This window comes from Corylus avellana, chromosome ca9 (assembly GCF_901000735.1).
Source record: "Corylus avellana chromosome ca9, CavTom2PMs-1.0".
NCBI classification, from domain to species: domain Eukaryota; kingdom Viridiplantae; phylum Streptophyta; class Magnoliopsida; order Fagales; family Betulaceae; genus Corylus; species Corylus avellana.
Window position 1 is genome coordinate 22,559,153 of NC_081549.1, and position 9,318 is coordinate 22,568,470.

Genomic DNA, 9,318 nt, shown 5'->3' on the forward strand with positions numbered 1-9,318 from the left:
AATAGTACTACTCCTTTTTTTATTTTTTATTTTTTTTTATTTGAAGATGATGTAGATAATATTTATAGCATAGTGACATTTTCTAAATTCCATCTTACGTCCTGTCACCTGATAACTTAATTAGAAATTAATGACATTTGAAACTTATCTAGCTGTGACAGACTTTAGATACAGAGGTTGTCTGTGACCAAAAGTATGCTATGGAACCAACAATCTGCGCAGCCTTGGTATTTTCCGACATAGTGTAAGTTTCTTGTTTTCCTACTTGATTTGAAATATTGAATTAATACTTTGCTGCCTTTCTTTTATTTATATATTTGTTAGATTTCAGTGGGTTTACTTTATGCCTTGTGTAAGTGCTAATATGTTACTGGGGTGCCTCTTAAACTTGCAGGCGTAACAAGATAGATTTGGAGGAGAAATCAACCACTAAGGAAGCGCTAGGACGTTATTAGGTATTCTCTATTTATTCCATGTTCTTATGCAATCATTTTATTGATTGTTGTTATCGATCTCTTTCTAATTAAATAGCATTACTCTGATGCTTGTTCCTGTGAAGTATATCATAACGAGGTGAGATATGTGTATCAATCTCAAATCCCTCAAACCATATTAGATACAAAGTCCATGTGACTTTTCACGCTAGTGATGGATTTCCAACAAAAGATTGCAAGTGAATCTTGCATCAACTTGGAATTGTTGAATAGAAGTCACCTTAGGGGTGTCTGTTCAAGCCTAACAAGTCACTCTCGAATGGTACCTCTATATCCTTTAGCGGCGTTTACGGTTCCTACTCCGAAAGCAATTCAATTCCCTTTTATTTTTCCCAATCTCTCTGGAAAGCAATTCAATTCCCTTTTATTTTTCCCAATCTCTCTATCTATGAACGAAAAAGGTAGCAATCTCCTCCTTGTGGTTGGTTTATATAATAAAGCAAGAGGCTCATCCCCCTTCTCGAGCCTCTAGACTTGCTTCCTAAAGCTCTGTGGCCGCCTGCCTGTGATCAACTTCTTTACTTTTCGTTTTTTGAGCCGTTTCCTTAGTTGTTAGCTGTAGCGTGCTGTCTTAGTCGGCTAGCTTGACTTTATCTTATCATGTTCTGGTGGTGTAGTGCTTTTTTTTTTTTTTTTTTTTTCTCCAGACCTCGATCGACAGCCTTTCTTTGCGCATAGCTAATAAATACCCTTCTTCTTGAAAGCAGAATTTCAACCATCCAACAATAGGCTGAACCATCTCAAGTTCATATGGCCAAAGAAGTGTTATAGAATTGTCCTTTGAGGTTTGCTTGCTGTAGATTTCAGCTTGGATATTTCTTATCAAAAAAAGATTTCAGCTTGGATATCCTCCCTTCCATGTTGTATAGGATAAAAAACACATGGTCGATTGAAGGAAGACTAATTCCAATAAACCTTGTGCTAGAATTTTTCTTGGCTATTATTTTCAATCTTTCCTGGATGAAATTTTAGAAAGGTCCCTAGCTATTTTTATTTTTTCTTTAACCTTCAATTCAGTAGGAGAAAAATTATAGACTTGGCTAGAGGAAGGACTCTAGATTTTAATTGCAGTAATCAAGTGATAGATAGAAACCTTTGTCAATAAAGCATGTAGTAAGACACTACATTATAGATTTCTGGCGACTTATATAGTCTTGCGCAGAAGGTGAGCTTGTCTAAGTTTGGTATAAACTCCTAAACATATCATTCTTTCTCTACTTTCTTCAATATGGTGGTAAAAATTTGAAGGTGTTGCACTTAAAAAGACCTACTAGCTTGGATTCTGAACAAAGCTTGATTTGTAAATTTTGTAGAAATGTTGGTGGACATAAAGTTTTAGTTCTCTATGAGAAATGTGTGGGGACGTAAAATTTAGATGTACAAGATCTGCCTACAAGATACTAAGAGGCTGCTACCATTTATCAAATGTTAACACCTATGGCCCTCTGAATAATGTTCTCAAGCATTAGGTACTTTTAATAGGGCTCATGGTGCTGCCATCATTTTTTGCCCTTAACCATGCTCTGACCATGCACTAGGGGAGGGGCTTATTTGATATGCACATAAGAATGACACTGCTGTTAGTCATGTTTGTAGTGCAAAGAGAGTTATGAGTGGAAAAATCAAGAGTGTTTTTTGATGAGTGCAAAGAGAGTTATGACAGTAGATAACTTTATGTTCTTATGCAAGCACTTTATTGAGAGAAGATTGCTACAATGTCCATTAATGCTACCAAAGGAATATCTCATATTTTCTTCTTTTTGTGAGATTGGGACAAGTGTTTGAACTTGTGAATATTTTTTATTCATGTGCAAGTTGTAAAAACGTTTTATGTTTAAAAATTATGCATGTTTATTTTTAATTGACTTTGTATTTGATTTGCACTTTGCTTACAAATTAATGATTTGAATATGGTTAATCCTGTTGCCATTTTGTTTTAACAGATTTTAAGTTGATCAAGAATCAATTTCCATCTGAGTGACCACGGCAATGATTGAAAAGTGTGAATCATTTTATGCTGAAACAAATATAGTTCATAAATCATGAATGCTGATATGAACCAAATTCAGATCTTTGTATCTTAAAATAAATTTAGGTAATAACGAAACATTCTTAAGAGTTCCAGTAATTAGATTTAAACAATCAATATATAGTCCATAAATCTATTTACTTATTCTCAAATCTTATTATTAGACTCCACTACTGTATCTGACCTTTCCATTATATACTTAATTCTCAAATCTTGTATGTTAATAATGTTAGGGATGATGGCAGCAACACTTGAAAAGAAATAATTTTGACTTTTCAATGACGTTGTAGCATTTCAAATGAAAGGCTCAAACCAGACCTATTGCAGAGCGTGCAATACTCGCATCACCACTTATTTCTTTGATTACTTATTCCCCGAAAAAATAAGAACAAAAAACAAAGTAAAGAAAAAAAAAAACAAAGGAAAAAAATATTATTGGGGCTAACATTTTGTGCTGTGTGGTTCTTAAGAAAGTGAAAGACATGACTTGACTGCATCCCCAAAAGTATTAAAGACTTAAAATTAGTTTAATTTTCTCCTTATTGAAAGCAAAAATAATAGTGAATATGATACTCGATTTTATGTTCTTTCTTCATGTAGTTTCTTTGTGATCAAAGAGAACGGCGCTGTTTTATTAATACGAGATGTAGAACATGTATATATCGTCTCATAATTTGATAAAACCAAGTATTCTTATCTTGTTCTTTTGGAGACAACTTTTGTTACCTCATAGAATGTTGTGCAGGCCAAGTGCTAGCTAGAGATAATGGATGTGGTTCCTCAAATTCTCTCTTCCAGATGAGCTCTAGGAAAACTGTCAATATATCTTCAGATGACCTGGTTAGAGCTAAGACATTGTTGGGATTGGAAGAAGATAATGATAATTGTATTTTTGAAGGTCTTCAACATTCAGTGAAGCCGTATAATCCCAATGGACCATTTGGATGGAAAAGTCCATCCCATTCAGAAATGAGAGGCTGTGTGTGCGATTGTGATATTAAGGATGGTACATCAGTTTCGAGACCTTTGTTAACTTCCATGTTTGGTTCAGCAGAATGTTTGGTTCAGCAGGAAGCAGATTGAAGAATCAGGCAAATCCAAACCTTATGCAACCTGAAATGCAGAGTTCAGCTCTCAAACCACCTCCAATCAAGTTCCACACAGCAGGTGGAAGATCTATATCTGTCTTCAGTGATGCACTGAGTTGGGAACTTTCTTGAATGAGGAGGATGCAGATGATTCACCTTCTTCATTTTCAAAGGAGACAGGATTCAATGATGCTTTGTCAAATGAGGGAAATGATCCTTGCACTCCCTTTTCTTGTGAGGAAATGGCAAACAACAAAAATACGTCAAAAAGTTTTGTAACCCCGTTGCGATCATCTTCTAATCAAGTGCAGTTGTCAGTCAAGTCAGCACATATTATTTCAGGGAATAACATGATCAAAGAATTTGATGCTGTTCATTATGACAGTGTTTGTAGGTTAAATACTAATTCATCTTCTCTAGAGAAGCGTCTAAGCAACAGGCAAGGTGATCCTAATATAGCTGCAAAAAGTTCTTTGGCTAATGGTATCAGTTCAAGGATTAGTCCACCTGGACGGTCACCAGCCAGAGCATTGGTTGATATTTCAAATACCATTGGCACAGCTTGCACAAATAACGGACAAATAGCTAATGTACAGAGAATACTTGGAAAGAGTTCTACTTCTCTGTTCAAAAAGCCCTGCAGTTCCAAATTCTCCACCACGTTGAATAAGAATGTTCCATTAGTTCCTAATGGTAAAATTCATGCAGGTCTTTTGAAATAGCTTTGTGTTTTTGTTGGTTATAATGCTTCCTAAAGTAAGCTACATGCTCCATCAGGTTTATCTACTTTACCATCTGAACACTCATGTTGCAAAAAGAGAATTTCCTCACGATACCCGTTTCAGATTCCAAGAATGTATGTCAAGGAATATTTTAAAGCACCACCATTACACCAGAATACGGTACATAGACTATCAGTACTGTTGTTTTCCCTCTTGAAGTTTCTTTTGCTTTTGGTAATGACACCATTTTACACATCCAAATTATTAGAATATATTCAGTTCTAACACAAATGAATATAGTTGGAGCTTTTGTCAGACCAGGTCAGATGCATCAAATCAACCAATGCAGAAAAGTACATGTTTCATGACGAGTCTGGCTTAAATTGCATTGGACCAGAAGCTTTTTTCCACATATTGGCTCAGTCTGGAGCATCCATGCAATATGCTTCAAAAGAGTAAATTATCTGCTATATTTTTAAAGTTACATTGCTTGTCGGTTTACAGATGCTCAGTATGATCTATGCAAACTTTAGTTACAATATTAGCTTTTCATAATCTATCATCAACTTGTCATAGAGTTGGGCTGCCCATGTAATTATTAAATAGGATTGATCTGGTAATTGGATTGGTTGGGTTGTGCAGCACCTTCAACGTGGTTGTTGTGAACACTATGGAACTTCTGTGCTGTTTATGGTTCAGGGCTCTTCAACAGTGTGGTTGTTTATGCTTTTCTATCAATTTAGATAATATTGCACTCTGCCTCTGATCTTTGTTTCGCATTTTGCATAATATCTATCTGGGTGGGTCATAAATCACTACAAGTTGGAGTCAGACGGATATACCCTGTCCTCTATAAAGAGAGGTAGTTTGATTTTTTTTTTTTTTCCTGAAGTTTTTCTTCAATCCATACCGTGTTCTGTATGATGAAAATCATTCCTGTTGCTTTCATCTAGGTTAGGCAATGGAGGGTCTATTGTGAAATCAGAGAGGATGGAGAGTAAAATGGTGCAATTGTACAACCAAAGGTGACCTCTATTCTTCCATCTGAAGCCAATTTTAATATTGTTTACTTCTCGAAAACATTCATTGATTGTGTGCTCAATCCATTTGTAGATTTCAGTGGCCTACTTGAAGTTTTAAATATTTATCTACTTCAGTAGTTCTTTAGTCTTCCTTATTGATGTATGTTCAGTAACAATGCATTTTATCAAACTTTTTCTGATCATAAAAGGACTAAAGCATACTATCACACTTGTTCTTACTAGAATCATGGATAGGTATATAGCATATGGGTGCAATACGATATAGAAACATTGATATGATAATCCTTGAAAAGTAGGATACAATATGATGAGAATACAGAACACTAATGGAGTAGCCGTGCTAAAATCTCTCTTTTGTAAGTTATAAACGGAACCATGGCAAATACTGTGATTCCAACCATTGCCAGTTTATGAGATGGTTTTCCTGTTAATGATGCAAAAGGACCTCTAATTCTACAGCAATGACCTTAGACATTCAACATGACTTTGTTGCAGTTTTTTTGTTTAATGATTTTTGTTTGGCTGCAGGCGAGTTAATGTTGTAGAGGGAATCATTTCCGAGTTTCAAAGAGACATAAAAGGTTCACATGATTATGATGACAATGATAGTGAAGAAGGAGCAAAAATTCTAAAGATACTTGAGACAGCTGCAGAACCTGAAGTTTTAATGGCAGAGATGAGTCCGGAGCAACTAACATCTTTTACCACTTATCAAGCAAAACTAGAGGTGGGCTTCAGATGCTTTGCTTGACTTAAAGTCCAAATGTAGAATGAGGTCATTAACTATGGCTAGTTTGAACTTAGGCAACCTGGCAGCCAACCACGGACAAAGCAATTGAGAAAGCTTTGGAAGATTCTGGCTTAGGTGAGAGAGAAGTCACCCAATTTAAGAGGGCGAGGATAGTTGGATTAACTAAGAAAATCTGTCATGGAAAGGACAGCCCTAAAGAAGGCTTGATAACAATCTGGAACCCAACAGAGAAGCAGGTGAATCCAATGGTGTTGTTCTGTTTTCCTTGAACCCTTCTTTGCATCTAGTTTGCTCATTCCCCCTCTTCCCCTACCCTCTTTTCTCTCTCCTCTACCCTCAATCCCCCAACCCCCACGTGTATGCATACATGTGTGTAGTCATGCCTGCTAGGCCAACATGATGAATGTGTTCTCTTTCTCTCGTTACCGTCTCTGCATGCTTATCATGAATGTTATGTAGTGTGTTTTATAAGCATTATAATTAATCTACTTACTACTGTTATCAAAAAAATTAATCTACTTACTACTGTGACAGCAACATGAGCTGGTTGAGGGGCAGGCTTATGGTATTGCTGGGCTTGTACCGTTTAATTCTGATGCAGATACCCTATACTTGCAAGCAAGAGGATCCACTATCAAATGGCAGCCTTAATCTTCCCAAGCAACTGAACACTTTAAGTAAGTCTCCACTTAACTTTCTTATTACCAAAAAAACTAAGAATGTTAATTGAATCTAGCTCAAAGATATATTTTGTAGGCCATTTCACAATCCTCGCAAATCAGTCGTATTGTCAAATTTGGGTGAAGTTCCTCTTTCCAGGTGAATTTCAAATTCATCCTTTCTGTTATGATGTTTTTGCTTTTCCTCCATTTTCCTTTCAAGTAGTAAAGAGAGAAACGTTGTAAACTCAATAACTGTTTGGTTTATTCAGTGAATTTGATATAGCTGCCGTCGTTGTGCATGTGGGGGAGGTTTTTACAGCTCCTCACCAAAAGAAACAGTGGGTGTTTGTGACAGATTGCTCCACTTCCGAGTCAGTCAGAAGAATTATCCAATTCTTTACTTGCCATCAGCCTCTGCACTCCATACATTAATGATGGTTCGTTTGCACCCATCAACTCTAATCTTGCGGGATCCACTGTGAGTATATCATGTTTCTTTCAGTCACCTCCAAGAGTGGCATTTATCTTTATCAAATGATGCAATCATCAGAGATCACTTCGAGATATGAGGGAATAAGAGCTCTCATGGGAAGATTTTATTCAATTCAACAGAAGGAAATGCAATCTTCATAATAATTTTCCTTTGTTCTCATAAATTATACACCTTTAAATATGACTAAATGAATGAAATGAGTGATTGCTCCATAACTGAGACAATCCACAATATGATAACTAAATAAGAAGGCAATTAACTCCAGTTCTAGATTACCATCTATTGAAATACCAACACAATAATACGTTGTTTTGGAAGAATGTTTTACCCAGGACATGGAAGTTCGCTACACGTTGTAGCCCTTTTTTGCACCATGCTAATTGCGTCACTTCTAACTACTGCTTTCATGTTTTACTTGGTATAAGCTTCCAGGATTCTATATTGTTGCCTTGAATTGTTGGGCTTAGACGTTAGTTCTGTGATTTTTAATTGTTTAAAAAAATAGCAGCAACATAGCATTTTTGTAGTTTATCAAAGAATCAAACAAATGGTTGATTCCCGCATGATACACTTTTGATCCAAAGATGCATATCCTCTCCCTTTCTTCTCCAACACAACCCTCCCCACAAAAAATAAGTCAATCCAGAAAAAAACCCTATAGTTAGTGACACTTGTAGTTTCCACATTGCAGGTTAGCTTCTATAATCTTATCAAGAGAGCCAAGGACCAATTGAATCGTCTTTGGGTAGCAGAAGCTACAGAGAATTCAATCTACTTTCTGAATTCTGATCCTCCCCATTGTGCTCACTGCTCGCCTAAAAAATGCAGCTGCCTTTGCTCAAAGATGGGCAAAGATCTCTAGCTTGGTGTGCATTTTGTGACTTTGATATCATATTGATAGCATTTGCTGCATGGTGTCTACTGTTTAATAAACTTTTGCACTTGTTTCACTTTTTTTGCAGACTATTGATAAGCTTGGGGAGAAAGTTTTATTTATTATTGGTAATTGTAAAAGCTAGATTATAAATGTAGTTGATCTAAACTGACGAGTAAGTCTCTCCTGTTTGTTTTATTTGACATCGATGTGGGGATATCTAGCCCCCCTATATGCTATTTATTCTAATCTCAAATTTCTCCATCTTGGTGCTAATTCCAGGGCAAAGTCACTGGATGTGGCGAGCTCATCATTCAGAATGCTAGAAAAGCTTCATTTGGTGGCACAATCTGGTTCCTGGTTAGAATGTCTGCCTCTTCTTTGCGCTTGAACTCTATAACTATTGATGTTGAAAGAAGCTTCGATTATAGTTTCTTTTTGCATGTCTTTATCGCCAAATTTTGATTAGCACAGAAGAATCTATAAATGTGGCACTATGCATGCAGCGAAGAAAGTAACATGAGCTTCTTCAGTTTTGAGCCAACTACCATTTTTTTAGAGGTTTTGGTTGATTGAGCATGTATAGTTATGACCGTTACTAATACAATTTTGTTAAACATTCTGTAAGCAATTTTGCTGTTTTTACCTTTCTGGGTGGAGGGACGTGCTGAATACTAAACTGCTGGAGGGCTGAGGTAGGTTTAATGTTCAGTCTGTAATGGGGATACTTTCTCACATTACTAAGGGTCATTGACCCATCTGTAAATATAATGATAAAGTAACAATGTATGTTTGATCTAAATAGTGTCTCCCAACCCTAATCTATTAAATTTATTTATATCTTTAGAACATGAGAATTATGGATTTGGATTCTCAACAATTTGTTGTTCGGATTATTAGCAATTTTGACAACAAATGTGAGAGAATCCTTATAAGGTCTATTTGTCCAAACAAATGGACGGACACAACAAAATTGTTGTGGATCTCTATCTAAGAATCATATGCTTGATTGATCCTATTAACTTTAAAGAAAAAATGTTAATTTAATAAATTTGATTGAAAGAAAACAATCATTTTATTTTTATTTTCTAGGTGCTAAAAGAGTTTTCTTATCAATTCAATTGTAAGAGTTTTTAATAAATTGAGGACAGATTATATTAAT

The 9,318-nt window shown here is 35.8% G+C and overlaps 1 pseudogene; it reads left to right on the forward strand.

The window, feature by feature from the left end:
- The window catches only part of LOC132162505 (protein BREAST CANCER SUSCEPTIBILITY 2 homolog B-like), a 25,622-nt pseudogene extending 16,664 nt beyond the window's left edge, over positions 1-8,958 (forward strand).
- Positions 8,959-9,318: the final 360 nt, after the last annotated feature.